Genomic DNA, 8,352 nt, shown 5'->3' on the forward strand with positions numbered 1-8,352 from the left:
TTCTTGCAGCAGTTACAAGTGTCCTGCTTCCACGGGAAACTGTTCCTGTCCTGTCCTGGGAGTCTACACGGGCCACAGTGAGTTCTGTCCTCTGGAATTCTTTTTCCCATGTCTAACAGTGAGGAATCTTCGCAGGTGCGTTAATCAAAACCTTGATTTCTGTCAAAAGGAACTTTTTTTTCCCAATTGAGGTCCTGTGCCCACCCCAGAGCGGTAACAGCTGCCAAGCAAACGTCTTACATTAAATGGCTTCCTCTAGTCAGGAGGAACCTCTGGAACTGGGGGTGGGGTCCACCTTTCCAATCACATGAACAGTGGAAAGAAGTTTCTTGAACAAAGTGAGAGTTCTGTTACAAGAAAAGGACGAAATCAATGAGGAAAAGGCCATCAGCAGAGCGCATTACACTTCTCTCCCACTTCTGACTGACTTGGTATCCAGTGCTAAGTGTTTAGCTGATTACTAACGGCATGCTGTACTGGCCCATAACACTGCTTTACTTCTGGGGCAAGTGACTGCTCCTGAGACGAAATGGATAAAGATAAAGTTTAAGATGCTAAAGAATCTTCCTAGCTGAACTCAGGACCATTATGTCGACTTCAGTCATGGACAGAAGCATTTCTGTCCACTGCAGCTGTTCCCAAGTGTAGCACAGGAAAATGTGAACGGTGAGGGCACAGGTTTCTGACTTCCTGCCCTAACGACCACTCACTATCTGACAGCACCTGCTACCCTACTGAATTAAAAGGCAAGACAAGATTTTTGAAAGAAGATCCCAGAAAGCAGCCAGACCATTAGCACAGGGAAAGATAGTCAACACAGTAGGATTTGATAAGAGAGGGCTATTTTGTTGAGGCAGAAAGCAATTCAAGTAACAGATCCAGGAAACACAAAAAGGGAAAAGAGAACAAAGGATTCAATTAAGTACACAGTTTACGGATCAGCATTCTTTCCATTGCACCAAACGGGCTTTAGTAGGAAACGCCTAACTTTCTCCAGATGGAGTTACCCAAGAAATCGTTTTCACTGTCAAATTCTTAGAATGGAAAGTAATGTTGCCACAACTTTCTGTACAAGGAAGGGAAAGGATATCTCTCAGTATCTGGTATTGTCCAAGTTTTAGGCAAAAAGAGAGAGAGAGGGAGAGAGGAAGAGAGAGAGAGCAAGCTTTACATAGGTTTCTAGCCTGGACAGTTGACTTTTTTGCTTTTATTGGGAAGAGCCAGCAAAGAAGTAAGTTAATTAGATCTTTCCCTTTCCAAGACTGGGAAGAACTTGAGGAATTAAGATGGTGGAGAAGTAGGGGGACTGGGATTTCCCTCGTCCTTCAAATACAGCTGTATTGAAGTCAAAACACTTGGAACACCAAGGAAATCAAACTGCAGAGTGACAGAAAAATCTCCACAAGTGGAGGGAGATGGCGTGGTGGGACAGAGGTGTGTATGCAAATTGGGGGACATAAAACTGCATGGGCACGGAGGGGAGGGATCCCCTTCTGTGGAATGACAAAAGGGAGAGAAAGAGAAGGTGTGGATTGCAGTGTTGTGCTAGGATAAGAGAAAAACCTCTCCAGACCCTGGACTGGGAAGCAAGAAATACGGAGAGTACCAGTCTCAACTTTGCAAACAGCCTTAGGAGCTGAAGATCAGAGTTTTCAAAAGTGTGCCACTTTCTCCAGACCAGAGTCACTCTGAGTGTGTGCCTGCGGGGAGGGGAGCCGGCCCGGGGCGCGGTAGTGATCTCAGGGGCGCACTGGGAGAGCACAGTCCCTCCCTTGAGTACTGTGGGAAGAGGGTGTATTGCCCACCCAAGGATAAAAGACCCTGCAGGCGCCAGCCATATTGGCAGGGTGGAGGGGCCCTGCCCCAGAACTAGGTCCGAGTGGGGCGGGATCCTTTAAGACATCAGGGTTTGAATCCCAGCTGAGTAGGGGGCCCGGAAGACTAGAGCAGGACAAGCCAGCCGTCCGTGCTACTTTGTGATGGCTGCCTGAACAGTGTGGTTTGAGACACCCACTCTGGGGAGGAGAGATTGGTGTGTTACCGTTTTTCTCCCCATCACCAACAACGTGGGACTTCAGAGAGCAGGACAGGGCCCCCAGTGGAGGTTGGACCCGTCTACACCAAACTCTGCCCCTCCGAGCCTGGCACCCACTTATTTACCGGAGTGAGATTGACACTGACAGAACCAGATGGGCCCTCCTCCAGTCCAGCACAGCCACAGGTCCCAGGTGCCAACAGACAACTGTCCTGCGGTTTAATATGTCCCCTCCCCTTTTCTTTTTTCCAGAGTTACTTCAACAAACAAATCAAATCATACCTGGTGGAAGGTCCAAACACTCCACCACTACAAACAAGGAGGAGCTCTGCAGAGGACTGACCAGTGGGGTAGAGCAGCCAAATACACAACAACAGAGTGCATGCAACATACACCAGAAACACTTCCTGGAGTGCCAGGCCCTGGACAGGGTATGACCCCTTTGTAATACAGTAGTTCTTGCAGGTACAGGACACATAACAAGCTATTAAAAGACATAAAAGACAGAAACCTAGGCAAAATGATGAAACGGAAGAATTCTCCTCAAAAGACATTCCAAGAAGAAATAACAGCCAGAGAATTGTTCAAAACAGATATAAACAATGTATCTGAACAAGAAGTTATAATCACTGTCATAAGACTAAATAGCCAAAATTGAAAAAAGCATAGAAGACCGCAGAGAATCTATTGCTGCAGAGATGAAAGACCTAAAAAATAGTCCTGATAAATTAAGAAATGCTATAAACTAGATGCAAAATAAACTACATGCAATGACAAGGAGGACGGAAGGAGCAGAGGAGAGAACAGGTGAAACAGAAGAAAAAAATATGGAAAATAATGAAGCTGAAAAAAGCAGGGAAAGGAAATTACCAGAACACCAGAGGAGAATTAGAGAGCTAAGTGATTCCATGAAATGAAACAATATCCGTATCATAGGGGTTCCAGAAGAAGAAGAGAGAGAGAAAGGGACAGAAGGTTTATTTGGACAAATTAGAGCTGAGAACTTCTCTAATCTGGGGAAGGAAACAGGCATCCAAGTCCAAGAGGCACAGAGAATTCCCTTCAAAATCAATAAAACAGGTCAACACCACAACATATCGTAGTGAAACTGGCAAAATACAAAGATAAGAGAATTCTGAAAGCAGCTAGGGACAAACAGGCCTTAACCTACAAGGGTAGACACATAAGGGTAGTAGCAGACCTGTCCACCGAAACTTGGCAGGCCAGAAGGGAGTGGCAGGAAATATTCAATGTGCTGAATAGGAAAAGTATGCGGCCAAGAATCCTTTATCCAGCAAGGCTGTCATTCAGAATGGAAGGAGAGATAAAGGCTTTCCCAGACAAAAACTAAAGGAGTTCATGACCACTAAACCAGCCCTGCAGGAGATCCTAAGGGGGACTCTGTGAGTGGAAAGCAGCAAAGACTACAAAGGACCAGAGACACAACCACAAGCACAAAACCTACAGATAACACAATGACACTAAATCCATATCTTTCAATAATCGCTCTGAAAGTAAATGGACTAAATGCCCAAAAGACACAGGGTATCAGAATGGATAAAAAACCAAGATCCATCTATATGCTGCCTATAAGAGAATCATTTTAGACCTAAGGACACCTGCAGACTGAAAGTGAAGGGATGGAGAACTATCTATCATGCTACTGGAAGTCAAAAGAAAGCTGGAGTAGCCATACTTGTATCAGACAAACTAGATTTTAAAACAAACACTGTAACAAGAGATGAAGGGCATTGAAGCATAATGAAGTGGCTTATCCATCAAGAAGAGCTAACAGTTATAAATGTTTATGCCCCCAATGTAGCAGCACCCAAATATATAAATCAATTAGTCACAAACATAAATGAATGTATAAGATAGTAATACCATGATTGTAGGGGACTTTAATACTCCACTTACAGTAATGGACAGATCATCTAGGCAGAAAATCAATAAGGAAAAAATGGCTCTGAATGACACATTGGACCAGATGGACTTAACGGACATATTCAGAACTTTTCATCCAAAAGCAGAATACACATTCTTCTTGAATGCACATGGAACATTCTCCAAAATAGATCACATACTGAGTCACAAAACAGCCCTCAACAAATATAAAGGGATTGAGATCATACCGTGCATATTTTCAGATCACAATGCTATGAAACTTGAAATCACGCACAAGAAAAAATTTGGAAAGCCCCCAAATACATGGAGGTTAAAGAACATGCTACTAAAGAATGAATGGGTCAACCAGGAAATTAAAGAAGAAATTAAAAAATATACGGAAGCAAATGAAAATGAAAACATGACAGTCTAAGCCGTTTGGGATGCAGCAAAGGCAGTCCTAAGAGGAAACTACATTGCAGTCCAGGTCTATCTCAAGAAGCAAGAAAGGTCCCAAATACAGAACCAAACCTCACACCTAAAGGAACTAGAAAGGCAGCAGCAAAGAAATCCCAAAGCCAGCAGAAGAGAAATAATAAAGATTAAAGCAGTAATAAACAATGTAGAATCCCCCTCCCCCAAAAAACCAGATCAATGAATTTAAGAGCTGTTTATTTGAAAGAATAAACAAAATTGATAACCCCTAGCCCGACTTCCCAAAAAGAAAAGAGAGAGGACCCAAATAGATAAAATCACGAATGAAAGAGGAGAGATCACAACCAACACCATAGAAATACAATTATTAGAGAATACTATGAAAAATTATATGCCAACAAATGGGACAATCGGGAAGAAATGGACAAATTCCTAAACACTCACACATTACCAAAACTCAAATGGGAAGAAATAGAAAATTTGAACGGACCCATTGCCAGTGAAGAAATTGAACCGGTTATCGAAAATCTCCCAACAAACAAGAGTCTTGGGCCAAATGGCTTCCCAAGGGAATTCTACCATTTAAATAAAAGTTAATACCTATTCTTCTCCAGTTGTTCCAAAAATAGAACAGAAGGAAAACTTGCAGACTCATTCTATGAAGCCAGAATTACCTTGATTCCCAAACCAGATAAAGACCCCACTAAAAAGGAGAAGTACAGGCCAATATCCCTGATGAACATGGATGCAAAAATTCTCAACAAGATACTAGCAAAGTGAATTCAACAGCATATTAAAATAATTATTCACCATGATCAAGTGGGATTCATTCCTGGGCTGCAGGACTGGTTCAATATTTGCAAATCAATCAATGTGACACATCACATCAACAGAAGAAAGGATAACCAATCCTGTCAATAGATGCAGAAAAAGCATTTGACAAAATACAGTACCCTTTCTTAATAAAAAACCTCAAGAAACTCGGGACAGAAGGAGCATACCTTAATATCATAAAAGCCATATATGAAAGGCCCACAGCTATCATCCTCAATGGGGAAAAAAGCTTTCCCCCTGGGATCAGGAATACAACAGGGATGTCCACTCTCACCATTATTGTTTAACATAGTGTTGGAAGTCCTAGCCTCAGCAATCAGACAACAAAATGAAATAAAAGGTATTCAAATTGGCAAAGAAGTCAAACTTTCACTCTTCACCGATGACATGATACTCTACATGGAAAACCCAAAAGACTCCACCAAAAAACTGCTAGAGCTGATACTTGAATTCAGCAAAGCCGCAGGATATAAAATCAATGTACAGAAACCAACTGCATTTCTATATACTAATAATGAAACAGCAGAAAGAGATATCAAGGAATCAATCCCATTTACAATTGCACCAAGAACCATAAACTACCTAAGAATAAACCTACCCAAAGAGGTAAAAGATTTGTATGCCAATGACCTCAGAAAGCTTATGAAGGAAATTGAGAAAGACACAAAGAAATGGAAAAACATTCCATGCTCATGGATTGAAAGAACAAATATTGTTAAAATGTCAATACTACCCAAAGCAATCTGCACATTCAATGCAATCCTAATCAAAATAGCACCAGCATTCTTCAGAGCTAGAATCAATAATCCTAAAATTTGTAGCGACCCACAAAAGACCCCAAATAGCCAAAGTAACATTGAAAAAGAAAACCAAAGCTAGAGGCATCACAACTCCTGACTTTAGTCTGTATTACAAAGCTGTAATCATCAAGACAGTATGGTATTGGCATAAAAACAGACACACAGGGGCACCTGGGTGGCTGTCGGTTAAGCGTCCAACTTCAGCTCAGGTCATGATCTCGCATTCATGAGTTCAAGCCCCGCGTCAGGCTCTGTGCTGACAGCCCAGAGCCTGGAGCCTGCTTCATATCCTGTGTCTCCCTCTCTCTCTGCCCGTTCCCTCCAACTCACGTTCTGTATCTCTCTCTCTCTCTCAAAAATATATTTAAAAAATTTTAAAAATTAAAAAAAAAACACACAAAGAGAATAGAGAACTCAGAAATAGACCCACAAATATATGATCAACCAATCTTTGACAAAGCAGGAAAGAGTATCCAATGGAAAAAAGACAGTCTCTTTAGCAAACAGTGTTGGGAGAACTGGACAGCAACATGCACAAGAATGAAACTGGACCACTTTCTTACACCATACATAAAAATAAACTCAAAATGGATGAAAAACCTAAATGTGAGACAGGAAACCATCAAAATCCTAGAGGAGAAAACAGGCAGCAGCCTCTTTGACCTCAGCCTCAGCAACTTATTACTTGACATGTCTCCAAAGGCAAGGGAAATAAAAGCAAAAAGGAACTATTGAGATTTCATCAAGATAAAAAAACTTCTGCACTGCAAAGGAAACAATCAACAAATATAAAAGTCAACTGATGGAATGAGAGAAGATATTTGCAAATGACATATCAGATAAAGGGTTAGTATCCAAAATCTATAAAGAACTTACCAAACTCAACACCCGAAAAACAAATAATCCAGTGAAGAAATGGATTAATCCAATGAAGACATGAATAGACACTTTTCCAAAGAAGACATCAGAGGCAAACAGACACATGAAAAGATGCTCAACATCACTCATCATCAGGGAAATACAAGTCAAAACCACATTGAGATACCATCTCACACCTGTCAGAGTGGCCTAATTTAACAACTTAGGAAACAACAGATGTTGGCGAGGATGTGGAGAAACGGGAACCTTCTTGCACTGTAGGTGAGAATGCAAACTGGTGCAGCCATTCTGGAAAAGAGGATGGAGGTTCCTCAAAAAATTAAAAATAGTATTACCATACAACCCAGCAATTGCACTGTGAGGAACTTATCCAAAGGATACAGGAGTGCTGATTCGAAGGAGCACATGCACCCCAATGTTTATAGCAGCACTATCAACAATAGCCAAATTATGGAAAGAGCCTAAATGTCCATCAACTGATGAATGGATAAAGATGTGGTATATATACACAATGGAATACTACTCGGCAATGAAAAAGAATGAAACCTGGCCATTTGTAACAGCGTGTATGAAACTGGAGGGTATTATGCTAAGCAAAACAAGTCAGTCAGAGAAAGACAAATATATGATTTCACTCATATGTGGAATTTGAGAAACTTAGATGACCACAGGGGAAGGGAAGGAAAAATAAGATACAAATAGAGAGGGAGGCAAACCATAAGAGAATCTTAAATACAGAGAATAAACTGAGGTTGACAGGGGTAAGGGGGTTGGAGAAAAATGGGTGATGGCCATTGAAGAGGGCACTTGTTGGGATGAGCACTGGGTGTTGTATGTAAGTGATGAATCATGGGAATCTATTCCTGAAGCCAAGAGCACACTGTATGTTAGCTAACTTGACAATAAAAAAAAAAGACTGAGAAAAACTGAGTAGTCAATTTTATATGGTATAAAGAGATGTTATCAGAATAATAAAAGATTCATTTATATATTATTAGAATTCTAAAAGGAGTTGCTCATTTTGAAGATATTTGTAACAAGGGTATATAGTATCAAGTTGTTTGCATGCATACCCTTAATTTGGCCTAACATTTTTTTCATACTGGGGACAATTCTAATAGTTACTACTTTATGGGTTGCTGTGAAGGATTTAAGCATACATATGTATGGATATGGATATTTGTATGTATGTGTGTTTCTAGCTTACTGTTTGGCATATAGTTGGCAGTTAATTAATGTTACCTTTCTTCCCCCTCCCTCAACCTAGTCACCGAACAGAAAAAGGTCCTACATAAGCTGGCTTGCACATGTTCCTTAGGTAAGGGATCAGAAGGACAACAGAAAGTCTGGTGTCTGAAAACTGTGGCATGCTCCATTCTAAAACAAAACTCATTTTCACTTCAGTGTGGATTTGGGAGAAGCGTTTTTGAGGGTACCCTCAGATTCAAGAGGGCAGTGGTCTGAAGAATGTGCTTACAGGTACAA

Source organism: Prionailurus viverrinus, chromosome X (genome assembly GCF_022837055.1).
Source record: "Prionailurus viverrinus isolate Anna chromosome X, UM_Priviv_1.0, whole genome shotgun sequence".
Classification (NCBI taxonomy): domain Eukaryota; kingdom Metazoa; phylum Chordata; class Mammalia; order Carnivora; family Felidae; genus Prionailurus; species Prionailurus viverrinus.